We start from the raw sequence: 10930 nt of genomic DNA, 5'->3' as shown, positions 1-10930 counted from the left end.
AGCCCACGTGTACCAGTCTCCTCCAGCCCAGCCCACGTGTACCAGTCTCCTCCAGCCCAGCCCACGTGTACCAGTCTCCTCCAGCCCAGCCCACCACTACCCGTCTCCTCCAGCCCAGCCCACGTGTACCAGTCTCCTCCAGCCCAGCCCACGTGTACCAGTCTCCTCCAGCCCAGCCCACGTGTACCAGTCTCCCCCAGCCCAGCCCACGTGTACCAGTCTCCCCCAGCCCAGCCCACGTGTACCAGTCTCCCCCAGCCCAGCCCACGTGTACCAGTCTCCCCCAGCCCAGCCCACTTCTACTAGTCTCCTCCAGCCCAGCCCACTTCTACCAGTCTCCTCCAGCCCAGCCCACTTCTACCAGTCTCCTCCAGCCCTGTGACGCCCCCCCGTAAGACTCGAGGGTTGCCCTGCTCCTGGGTCCCTGAGCTGCCTTGTCAAGTCCACGGACTTGACAAGGTGAATTTGTTCTGCTTTTTCTCCAGTCAGTCCTAGAAGTATCTTAAACCTTAATTTTTGTTTTTTATGTTTTGTGTAAAGTAATTTCTGAGTATTAAGATTGAGATCAATCCTGGGTCCCTGAGCTGCCTTGTCAAGTCCACAGACTCCCCAAGTTTGTGATTTTTTTTTTTTTCATTTGACACGTTTGGGTGAATTTGTTCTGCTTTTTCTCCAGTCAGTCCTAGAAGTATCTTAAACCTTCATTTTTTTTTTTTAATGTTTTGTGTAAAGTAATTTCTGAGTATTAAGATTGAAATCAATAAGTTGATAAAAAAAAAAAGCTATAGAATTGTTGGCTAAAATCAGTAAATGGATATCTATGAGTATTTAGTTGACATTTATAAATTTAGTTTAAAGAGCTTAGCAATGCTGGCAAAAAAAGTGCATTTCTATGATTCTAAATAGTGTAAATGCTATAGTAATCTGGTCAAAAATAGTATGTGGATTGTGAATACATAATCGGTTCTTATCATTTTAGCATTCATGAAATGTGTACTTTTAACTTTTGCTGCGTGGTCTTTTGCTCCGTATAATCCACAATGTCCACCTCAACTTCCACCTCCACCCAGTCCATCTTCCACCCAGCCATTTGGTGCCATTTCAGTTCCTTCCAGCCTTCCTTCCAGCCTATTGTAAGACAGTTACCTGTCACCCACGGCCTTCCAGTTGTTCTCCGGCACTCGTCCCTCTGCTTTCAGGTGTCGGGTATTTCCTGTCTTCCACCTCCATCCACCATTCTATCCACCACACACCTATTAACCCTTTTATTGACTTCCAGGACAGTTTAACAAGCCCAGCCCAGCCTGGACATGCTGACTGCCACAAGCACAAGCGTCTGCTAAAGCTGTTCTCTGATATAGCCCAGGAGCTCAAGTCTTGCTCAGTACCCAATAATAAGCAGTGTGAATTTCAAATGCTTATTTACCAATTTTTAGTCAATGATAAGAAATACATTACACTGTGCAGTGTATTTCAGGCGTCAATCTATAGAAAAAGTTATAATTTCTTTGTACAGCATGTCAAATTCTTTGTAATGTGCACCATGCATCGCTTAATTAATATAACCTTTATTAATGTAGCCTTATCAGGGCTTAACATGAAAGGAGAATAGGCTACAGTAATTCAAATATAACGCCATTTTCCTTACAGACCCGGGCAGCGACTACGAAGACTTTACAAACCCTGAATTGGCAGCCTGGCCACAACATGTCCTTGCGACAAGACCTCGTCCCCTCTGACTGGAAAATGGATTGCGTAACACCGATTTTTAAGAATTATTGGTCCATTAGTCTGACTTCACTAGTAGGTAAGTTACTCGAGAGCAGATTAGACAAAATTGTGAGTTACCATGAAAGCCACTCATTTATTAAGGATTCTCAACATGGCTTCCGTAACAAGAGATCATGTTCGTTGAACCTATTTAACCTTTTATGAAGACCTCTTTCTCAGCTTATAAAGTTACCAAGTCACTGGACATATTCTATCTTGATTTTCAGAAAGCATTTGATAACTTCCACACCATAAATTACTTAATTTAAAAAGCAGCTAGGTATTGACGGTAAAGTATGCCAATGGACTGCATGTTGGTTGAACAACAGACAGCATAGAGTAACTATAGATTAATTTAACTCAGAGTGGATGCCCGTCACTAGTGGTGTCCCTCAGGGCTCGGTTCTTCGCCAGTTATATCAATGACGTTGACGTTAGACTCGGTAATCTTAGTAGTAAATTTGATGACACAAAGACTGGTAATTATGCCCTCACTGATGAAGACAAAGCCTCCAAGAAGATTGCATAAAATGTCAGGTTCTCCATTTACTTGATTTAGATAAGTGTCAGGTTTTCCGATTGGTACAAAAAATAGTTTGATTATGAAAGCGTGGCGTTGAACTCAAAAGCGTTCAGTGTGCCGAGGGCCTGGGTGTCAAAATTGTGAAACCTCAAATTTTCAAAGCAATGCATTGATGCAACGAAATGAATAAAATGCTTGGCTTCATGAAGATAAACTTTTCTTTGTTACAAATGAAGATGTAATGCTTACAATAGCTTGGTCAGACCCCATTTAGAATATGCGATACAGTGTTGGTCTCCCGACTAGGCAATGCACATTGCTAAATTAGGTGTGCGACAAAATGTGTGCTCCAAAATATTCACTGGCTTTACTAATGTGGACCAAAACCCAAATCCAAATTGTTTTTGATTGATGATACGTTCCAGACGAGAAATAGTGGCACACAACATTCGTTATAGTAAGTGTAAACAAGTTAGTTAAGGGCGATAATGGAATAAACTACATCCTTCAGCGTCCAGTGCAGTAAAATTGATTCATTAAAAATCAGCTCGACCGCCAATTCCTCCAACTTGATAAATAAAAACAAAAACTAAAAACGTGATAAGGACAAGATGGGTCAGTTTTTATTTTTTTTTCCTGTTTGTCAGTTAGATTATATTTTGCTAATCCCAAATCCTACGCCCCAACGCCGCAGCGTTGGGGCGGGGCCGTGACCTCGCATCCCTCCCCCAGACCTAACGAACGCACCCTTCCCTCTCTGTCCAGCCCCTCCCATACTTAGGTAGGCTACTCGTTCCGTTGTGTATATAAGGAGAATTGTAAACCATTGTAACTACTTATACTCTTCCTTTACACCACTGGAGATGGTGGCAGTGTCCACCGAAACTGTTTGGTAAAAAATATAACTATTGTCTGCCAGTGTGGGTTTTTATTCATACATGAAGAAATCACGTCAGTGTGATTAGCCGCTCTTTTTGTTCTGTGATTTCTTGATTCTGGGAGTATTTTTTTTTTTTTTTTTTTGGCCATGCGCGTAAACAGCTACTTTTCCATTTTGGTGCGTGAGAATGTATGGAGATTTTGCAAAAAAAAAAATCCTAGCGTATTTTACTTCGATGATAAAAAATATCGCATAAGTGACGAGAGATGTTATTGATTTGTCCTCCTAGTAGTCCGAGAGCTAGCTACGGGTGATTTTACCCCAACGAGCCCAGAAGATATAATGCTCTAACTTGGTTAAGTTTATCACCGACAATTGAAAAAGGTTTGTCAGCTGCTTCAACTCGGGTGGGTGTTGCCCCCAGGGGGTGCCAAAATACCCCTTTTTGAGGTTGATTTTACTTTTCAAACTATACACTTCAAACTTTGTATATAAAACTATGTATTTATTCTTAATAATATGGCGATATAACTCACAGAATATTTAAGGGGGATGAAGGGGTCAGCTGCCCTTAAAAAGACCCTAAAAGTGTTGGATTTACCCCCAAAGTACACGAATCATATTCACTCAGTATAATGATAAAATGCAGTAGATATGAATCTGACACTAATAACTGACACTATTCTCGGTGGTAAAAGGGGTCAGCTGCCCTCAAATTTAGTCTGATTTTGGCCCTTGGGGTAAAAATGTCTTACCCAAAGCTACACGTACAAAATGCAGTAGCACAGAGTTAATCTGTCCAAATTGATAATGAGACTAAAACTGACAACATTATCAGGTGGTAAGATGTGGTCAGCTGACCTCCAAATTTTGCCCATTTTGACCCCGTGAGGTAAAAACCACATCTTACCACCTGATAATGTTGTCAGTTTTAGTCTCATTATCAATTTGGACAGATTAACTCTGAGCTACTGCATTTAGTACGTGTAGCCTTTGGGGTAAGACATTTTACCCGTCAGACAAAATCGACTAAATTTTGACCCCTGACCCTTTACCACCGAGAAATAGTGTCAGTTATTAGATCATATATCTGCACTTTTTTTTATTATACTGATGAAATATATCGATTAGCTTTTTGGGGCAATCCAACACTTTTTAGTCTTTTTTTTTGACAGACCCTTCCTTCCCCCCCCTCTTCTGCAGAGTTATATCATCCATATTATTAATAAGAATAAATACATAGTTTTATACAAAGTTTGAAGTGTATAGTTTGAAAAAAATCAACACTCAGTTGAAGCAGCTGACAAACCTTTTTCAATTGTCGGTGATAAACTTAACCAAGTTAGAGCATTATATCTTCTGGGCTCGTTGGGGTAAAATCACCCGTAGCTAGCTCTCGGACTATAGGGTAGGGTACGGGCTGGTGAGCCCGTCAGAGGATGTCGTCAGTTTACCAGGAGTTTATCGAGGAGGTGGAATTTTGCCACCACCTCTGCCAGGGTGGAGTCTTGGGTGAGGCTCACTCGCTCTGCTGCTGTCTGGGGAAAATAATTTCATAATTTTTCGTGTTCTACTTTCATTGGTTCATTAATTCTTCATCATCACTTTCTTCGTCCATGCAGTCCTTCCATTCATCTTAGATTTCTTTGTCTTGTGTGTGTTTAAAATGTTTTGTGACGTGCGTGTTTTCTTCCTCCTTTCTTTTATCTTCTTTGTCATTGTATCTCCTTTTTTTTGATGGGGGGAGTATTTCGTTGGGGACTTATTTCTTTCTCTTTTTGTCTTCTTCCATTTCCTTGTTCTCATTCATTTGTATTTTATTTCATCTCTTATACGTCTTTTAGTGTATTTTTCTTGTTTTTCATCTTTATACTTACACATTTATTTATATTTTCCTCCTTGTTTTCATCCCAATTGTCTATATCTTGAATATTTTCTTGCCTCGTTTTTTTTCATTCACTAATATTGAGGAGTTTTTTTTTTTTCTTTTTGTTTCCCTTCCATCCTCTTCGTCGTCGTTCGCCTCCCATCTTCCTCCTCTCCTCGCTCCTGTGACTCCCTCTGGCTTGTCTGTCCTTCCTCTTCCATCCTCTCCTCGCTCCTGTGACTCCCTCTGGCTTGTCTGTCCTTCCTCTCCCATCCTCTCCTCGCTCCTGTGACTCCCTCTGGCTTGTCTGTCCTTCCTCTCCCATCCTCTCCTCGCTCCTGTGACTCCCTCTGGCTTGTCTGTCCTTCCTCTCCCATCCTCTCCTCGCTCCTGTGACTCCCTCTGGCTTGTCTGTCCTTCCTCTCCCATCCTCTCCTCGCTCCTGTGACTCCTTCTGGCTTGTCTGTCCTTCCTCTCCCATCCTCTCCTCGCTCCTGTGACTCCCTCTGGCTTGTCTGTCCTTCCTCTTCCATCCTCTCCTCGCTCCTGTGACTCCCTCTGGCTTGTCTGTCCTTCCTCTCCCATCCTCTCCTCGCTCCTGTGACTCCCTCTGGCTTGTCTGTCCTTCCTCTCCCATCCTCTCCTCGCTCCTGTGACTCCCTCTGGCTTGTCTGTCCTTCCTCTCCCATCCTCTCCTCGCTCCTGTGACTCCCTCTGGCTTGTGTGTCCTTCCTCTCCCATCCTCTCCTCGCTCCCGTGACTCCCTCTGGCTTGTGTGTTCTTCCTCTCCCATCCTCTCCTCGCTCCTGTGACTCCCTCTGGCTTGTGTGTTCTTCCTCTCCCATCCTCTCCTCGCTCCTGTGACTCCCTCTGGCTTGTCTGTCCTTCCTCTCCCATCCTCTCCTCGCTCCTGTGACTCCCTCTGGCTTGTCTGTCCTTCCTCTCCCATCCTCTCCTCGCTCCTGTGACTCCCTCTGGCTTGTCTGTCCCTCGTGTCCTTCCTCTCCCATCCTCTCCTCGCTCCTGTGACTCCCTCTGGCTTGTCTGTCCGTGTCCTTCCTCTCCCATCCTCTCCTCGCTCCTGTGACTCCCTCTGGCTTGTCTGTCCGTCCTCTCCATCCTCTCCTCGCTCCTGTGACTCCCTCTGGCTTGTCTGTCCCTCGTGTCCTTCCTCTCCCATCCTCTCCTCGCTCCTGTGACTCCCTCTGGCTTGTCTGTCCCTCGTGTCCTTCCTCTCCCATCCTCTCCTCGCTCCTTTGACTCCCTCTGGCTTGTCTGTCCCTCGTGTCCTTCCTCTCCCATCCTCTCCTCGCTCCCGTGACTCCCTCTGGCTTGTGTGTCCCTCGTGTCCTTCCTCTCCCATCCTCTCCTCGCTCCTGTGACTCCCTCTGGCTTGTCTGTCCCTCGTGGCCTTCCTCTCCCATTCTCTCCTCGCTCCTCCCTTCATCGCTGCCGTCTCCTCCATCTCTCACGCTGCTCGTCTTTCTCTCGCTTTTACTTACTGCATATTCCTGTCGGGCGCTTCATCTTCCATCTACGTTTGCATCTTCTTCTCCTCTTCCCATCTCCGTTTCCATCTCCCTCCTCCTCCTCCTCTTTTCATCTGTTTCAATCTCCTTCTTCTTCTTCTCTTTCTTCCGCATCCCCTTATTTCCATCTCCGTTTCCATCTCAATCTTCCTCTCTTTCCTCTTCTTCCTCCTCCTCCTCTTCCTCCTCCCCAGCCGCTTGGATCTTTGTATTTTAAAAGCCTCAAAAATCATAACAAACCCACCGCAATAGCAGAAATACAGTATCCGAATCTCTTTTAATAGCCTTAGATTGTGTCATTAAGAGTAATTTGTTCTCTTAACGGTTTACTGTTTTGTACTGCTCTCATTACCCTTCTTGCCGCTCATTGCGTTTGTTTTATATTAATTTTATCAATATCCTTTTTTATATAACTTTCCCTTATTATTTTCCAGTGTCTTGGTTTTATATTAATTTCTCACTTTTCCCTTTTCTGTTTTCTCTTATTTACTTTTCTCCTCTGTTATATTCATTCTTATAATTTTCCCTTTTCCCCCTCCTTTTTCCCTCAAAGAATTTTTTCCCGTTTTTTATTTAAAAACTCCACAGTCCGAAAGTGTGTGTGTGTGTGTGTGTGTGTGTGTGTGTGTGTGTGTGTGTGTGTGTGTGTGTGTGTGTGTGTGTGTGTGTGTGTGTGTGTGTGTGTGTGTGTTTTGAATATAATTTATGAACGGAAAAGGTATGAATTAAAATAAGAATTACAGTTATAGCCTATACTGAAAAAATAAACATGAACGTAACATAAAAAAAGAAAAAGTAATCGGTACATTCTCTCTCTCTCTCTCTCTCTCTCTCTCTCTCTCTCTCTCTCTCTCTCTCTCTCTCTCTCTCTCTCTCTCTCTCTCTCTCTCTCTCTCTCTCTCTCTCTCTCTCTCTCTCTCTCTCTCCGAACACAATTTTTTTTTCTATCATTTGACATTCAGGCAACCATCTCAACCCACCATGGACGAAGGAGTGTGGGAGGGAGGGAGGAAGAGGGAGATGAGAGACCGAGGGAGTAAGAGGAAAGGAGGATGAAACGATATAAAATTAGGAAGGAAAGGAAAGGTGTCAGGGAGATGGGAAGAGGAAAGAGGGAAGAGGAGAAGGAGAAAAATGAAGGAGGAGACTGGAAAGATGGAAGCAAGGAAGGAAAATAGTGAGGGAGAGTAGAACAAGGAACCAGAGAGAGGTGGAGGAGAAAGAAGGAGGGAGGAGGAGGAGGTCTGCGTAGCGTAGTGGAAAGATTATATGAAGATACACTCAAATAAACTAACAAATACGGCAACGAATGAAAGAATAAGAGGGAAATAAGAATAGAGAGAGTGAGAGTGAGTGTGAGTGTGAGTGTGAGTGTGTGTGTGTGTGTGTGTGTGTGTGTGTGTGTGTTTGCCGTTCAAAATCTAACTCTTCCCGTGACTTCTGGCATCTAGCCAAAAACATCTCCTCCAACTTCACTTCTTCATCTTTCCCTCCACTCCTCAGTCCTGACGGCAACACTGCCGTCTCATCTATCTCTAAGGCTGAACTCTTCTCTCAAACTTTTTCTAAAAACTCCACTCTGGACGATTCTGGGCATATTCCTCCTACTCATCTCCCCTCTGACTCCTTTATGCCTGTTATAAAGATTCTTCAAAATGATGTTTTCTATGCCCTCTCTGGCCTCAATCCTCAGAAGGCTTATGGACCTGATGGAGTGCCTCCTATTGTCCTTAAAAACTGTGCCTCCGTGCTGACACCCTGCCTGATCAAACTCTTTCGTCTCTGCCTATCAACATCTGCCTTTCCTTCCTGTTGGAAGTAAGCCTGCATACAGCCTGTGCCAAAGAAGAGTGACCATTCCAATCCCTCAAACTATCGTCCTATAGCTTTACTTTCCTGTCTTTCTAAAGCTTTTGAATTTATCCTTAACCGAAATATTCATAAGCATCTATCCAATTCTGACGCTCTATATGATCGCCATTATGTGTTCCGCAAGGTGCGTTCTACGGGTGATCTTGCTTTCTTAACTAATTCTTGGTCATCCTCTCTTAGGCGTTTCGGTGAAACATTCTCAGTTGCGCTAGACATATCGAAAGCTTTCGATAGAGTCTGGCACAACTCTTTGCTTTCTAAACTGCCCTCATACGGATTATATCCTTCTCTCTGTACCTTTATCTCCAGTTTCCTTTCTGACCGTTCTATTTCTGCCGTGGTAGACGTTCACTGTTATTCCACTAAATCTATTAACAGTGGTGTCCCACAGGGTTCTGTCCTATCTCACACTCTTTTTCTGTTGTTCATTGATGATCTTCTTTCCAAAACGAACTGTCCTATCCATTCCTACGCCGATGATTCCACTCTGCATTATTCAACTTCTTTTAATAGAAGACCCACCCTTCAGGAACTTAACGACTCAAGGCTGGAGGCTGCAGAACGCTTAGCCTCAGACCTTACTATTATTTCCGATTGGGGCAAGAAGAACCTGGTGTCCTTCAACGCCTCAAAAACACAGTTTCTCCACCTATCCACTCGACACAATCTTCCAAACAACTATCCCCTATTCTTTGACAACACCCAGCTATCACCTTCCTCAACACTAAACATCCTCGGTCTATCCTTAACTCAAAATCTCAACTGGAAACTTCATATCTCATCTCTTACTAAATCAGCTTCCTCGAGGCTGGGCGTTCTGTACCGTCTCCGCCAGTTCTTCTCCCCTGCACAGTTGCTGTCCATATACAGGGGCCTTGTCCGCCCTCGTATGGAGTATGCATCTCATGTGTGGGGGGGCTCCACTCACAGCTCTTCTGGACAGAGTGGAGGCAAAGGCTCTTCGTCTCATCAGCTCTCCTCCTCATACTGATAGTCTTCTACCTCTTAAATTCCGCCGCAATGTTGCCTCTCTTTCTATCTTCTATCGATATTTCCACGCTGACTGCTCTTCTGAACTTGCTAACTGCATGCCTCCCCCCCTCCCGCTGCACTCGACTTTCTACTCATGCTCATCCCTATACTGTCCAAACCCCTTATGCAAGAGTTAACCAGCATCTTCACTCTTTCATCCCTCACGCTGGTAAACTCTGGAACAATCTTCCTTCATCTGTATTTCCTCCTGCCTATGACTTGAACTCTTTCAAGAGGAGGATATCAGGACACCTCTCCTCCAGAAACTGACCTATCTTTCTTCCACCTCTTTGGATTCTTTTTAGGAGCAGCAAGTAGCGGGTTCTTTTTTTCTTATTGTTTTTTTTGTGCCCTTGAGCTGTCTCCTTTGCTGTAAAAAAAAAAAAAAACATTAAAGTGTCCATAATAGAAACATGATCACGGGACGAGTTTGATTTTTTTATGCAATTTCACTCCTAAACAACTGCGTGAAATCAATAATGACCTCAGACGCATTCCAGTTACAGGCGACGTGGCTTGCTTACACATAAACTGGTGTTCGTTTGCCTGACCTCCCATCACCGCGAGGCTGTCACTGATAAGCTAGGCGAGAAAACAAAACCAGCGTGCTAGCATTTCTTCTTCGTCCTCGTTTCTTTATCGCCTCCTCCTCCTCCTCCTCCTCCTGTTCCTCTCATGATGCCTTTTAACTCTCCACTCTTGCTTCTCCTCATTCTCACTATACAGAACTATCACTTCACTACCTCCACCTCCTCCTCCACCTAATTTCATTACCTCCTCCTGTTCCTCTTTTACAATGCTGTAACACTATCTCCCGCCTCCTCTTATCCACCAGAAGATGCAGCTGTAGCCGGACTGTTGCCTGCACCCCGAGAGCCCTGACACACTCCCTGTCCACCTCTGCGGGGGTCGTTTACTGCCCATACAAGCACAGCGTGGGAAAACAATTGGTCCGTTCGCAGCCTGGCGTCTTAATCCCTATCACCGCTACAGTTTTGATTTCCCCTTCACTTCCCTGGCCAGAGGAGCGACTTAGCGCTTGTCAACGCTAATTTGCAAAGAGAATTTGACGTCTGAGAATGTTGAGGAGAGTTATTAAATTATTAGGAAGGAGGAACAGGAGGAGGAGGAGGGGAAGGTAATGAAACTAGGAGGAAGAGGAAGGAGTAGTGAAATGATGGTTAGGTATGGATAGTTATGTAGTTGGAGGAGCAGCAAGTGTTAAGGAGGAGAGTGGGAGGGAACTAAGGAACAAGGAGGAGGAGGAGGTAATTAGGAAACAAGGTCGAAGGAGGAGGAAGAGGTGAAGTGATAGTTACGTAGTTGGAGAAGGCGAGGGAAAAGGGGTTATTAGGATATTATAGAGAGGGAGTGGGAGGAGAGAGAGCGGGAGGAGGAAGTAGTGATAGTTATGTAGTTGAAGAAGAAAAAGAAAGGAGGAGGAGAGTGGGGGTAAT

General features: G+C 44.4%; 1 long non-coding RNA gene across 1 annotated transcript; it reads left to right on the top strand.

Annotated features, from left to right (window-relative positions):
- Positions 1-206: 206 nt before the first annotated feature.
- On the top strand, positions 207-10707 carry LOC126994838 (uncharacterized). The gene is made up of 4 exons (XR_007749647.1): positions 207-391; positions 1280-1401; positions 1651-1807; positions 10309-10707. It is a non-coding gene; the product is annotated as an uncharacterized LOC126994838 (long non-coding RNA).
- The last annotated feature ends 223 nt before the right edge of the window (positions 10708-10930 follow it).

Source organism: Eriocheir sinensis, unplaced genomic scaffold, assembly GCF_024679095.1.
Source record: "Eriocheir sinensis breed Jianghai 21 unplaced genomic scaffold, ASM2467909v1 Scaffold89, whole genome shotgun sequence".
Classification (NCBI taxonomy): Eukaryota; Metazoa; Arthropoda; class Malacostraca; order Decapoda; family Varunidae; genus Eriocheir; species Eriocheir sinensis.
The sequence above is the reverse complement of the archived record's forward strand: the minus strand, read 5'-3'. Positions and strand labels throughout refer to the sequence as shown.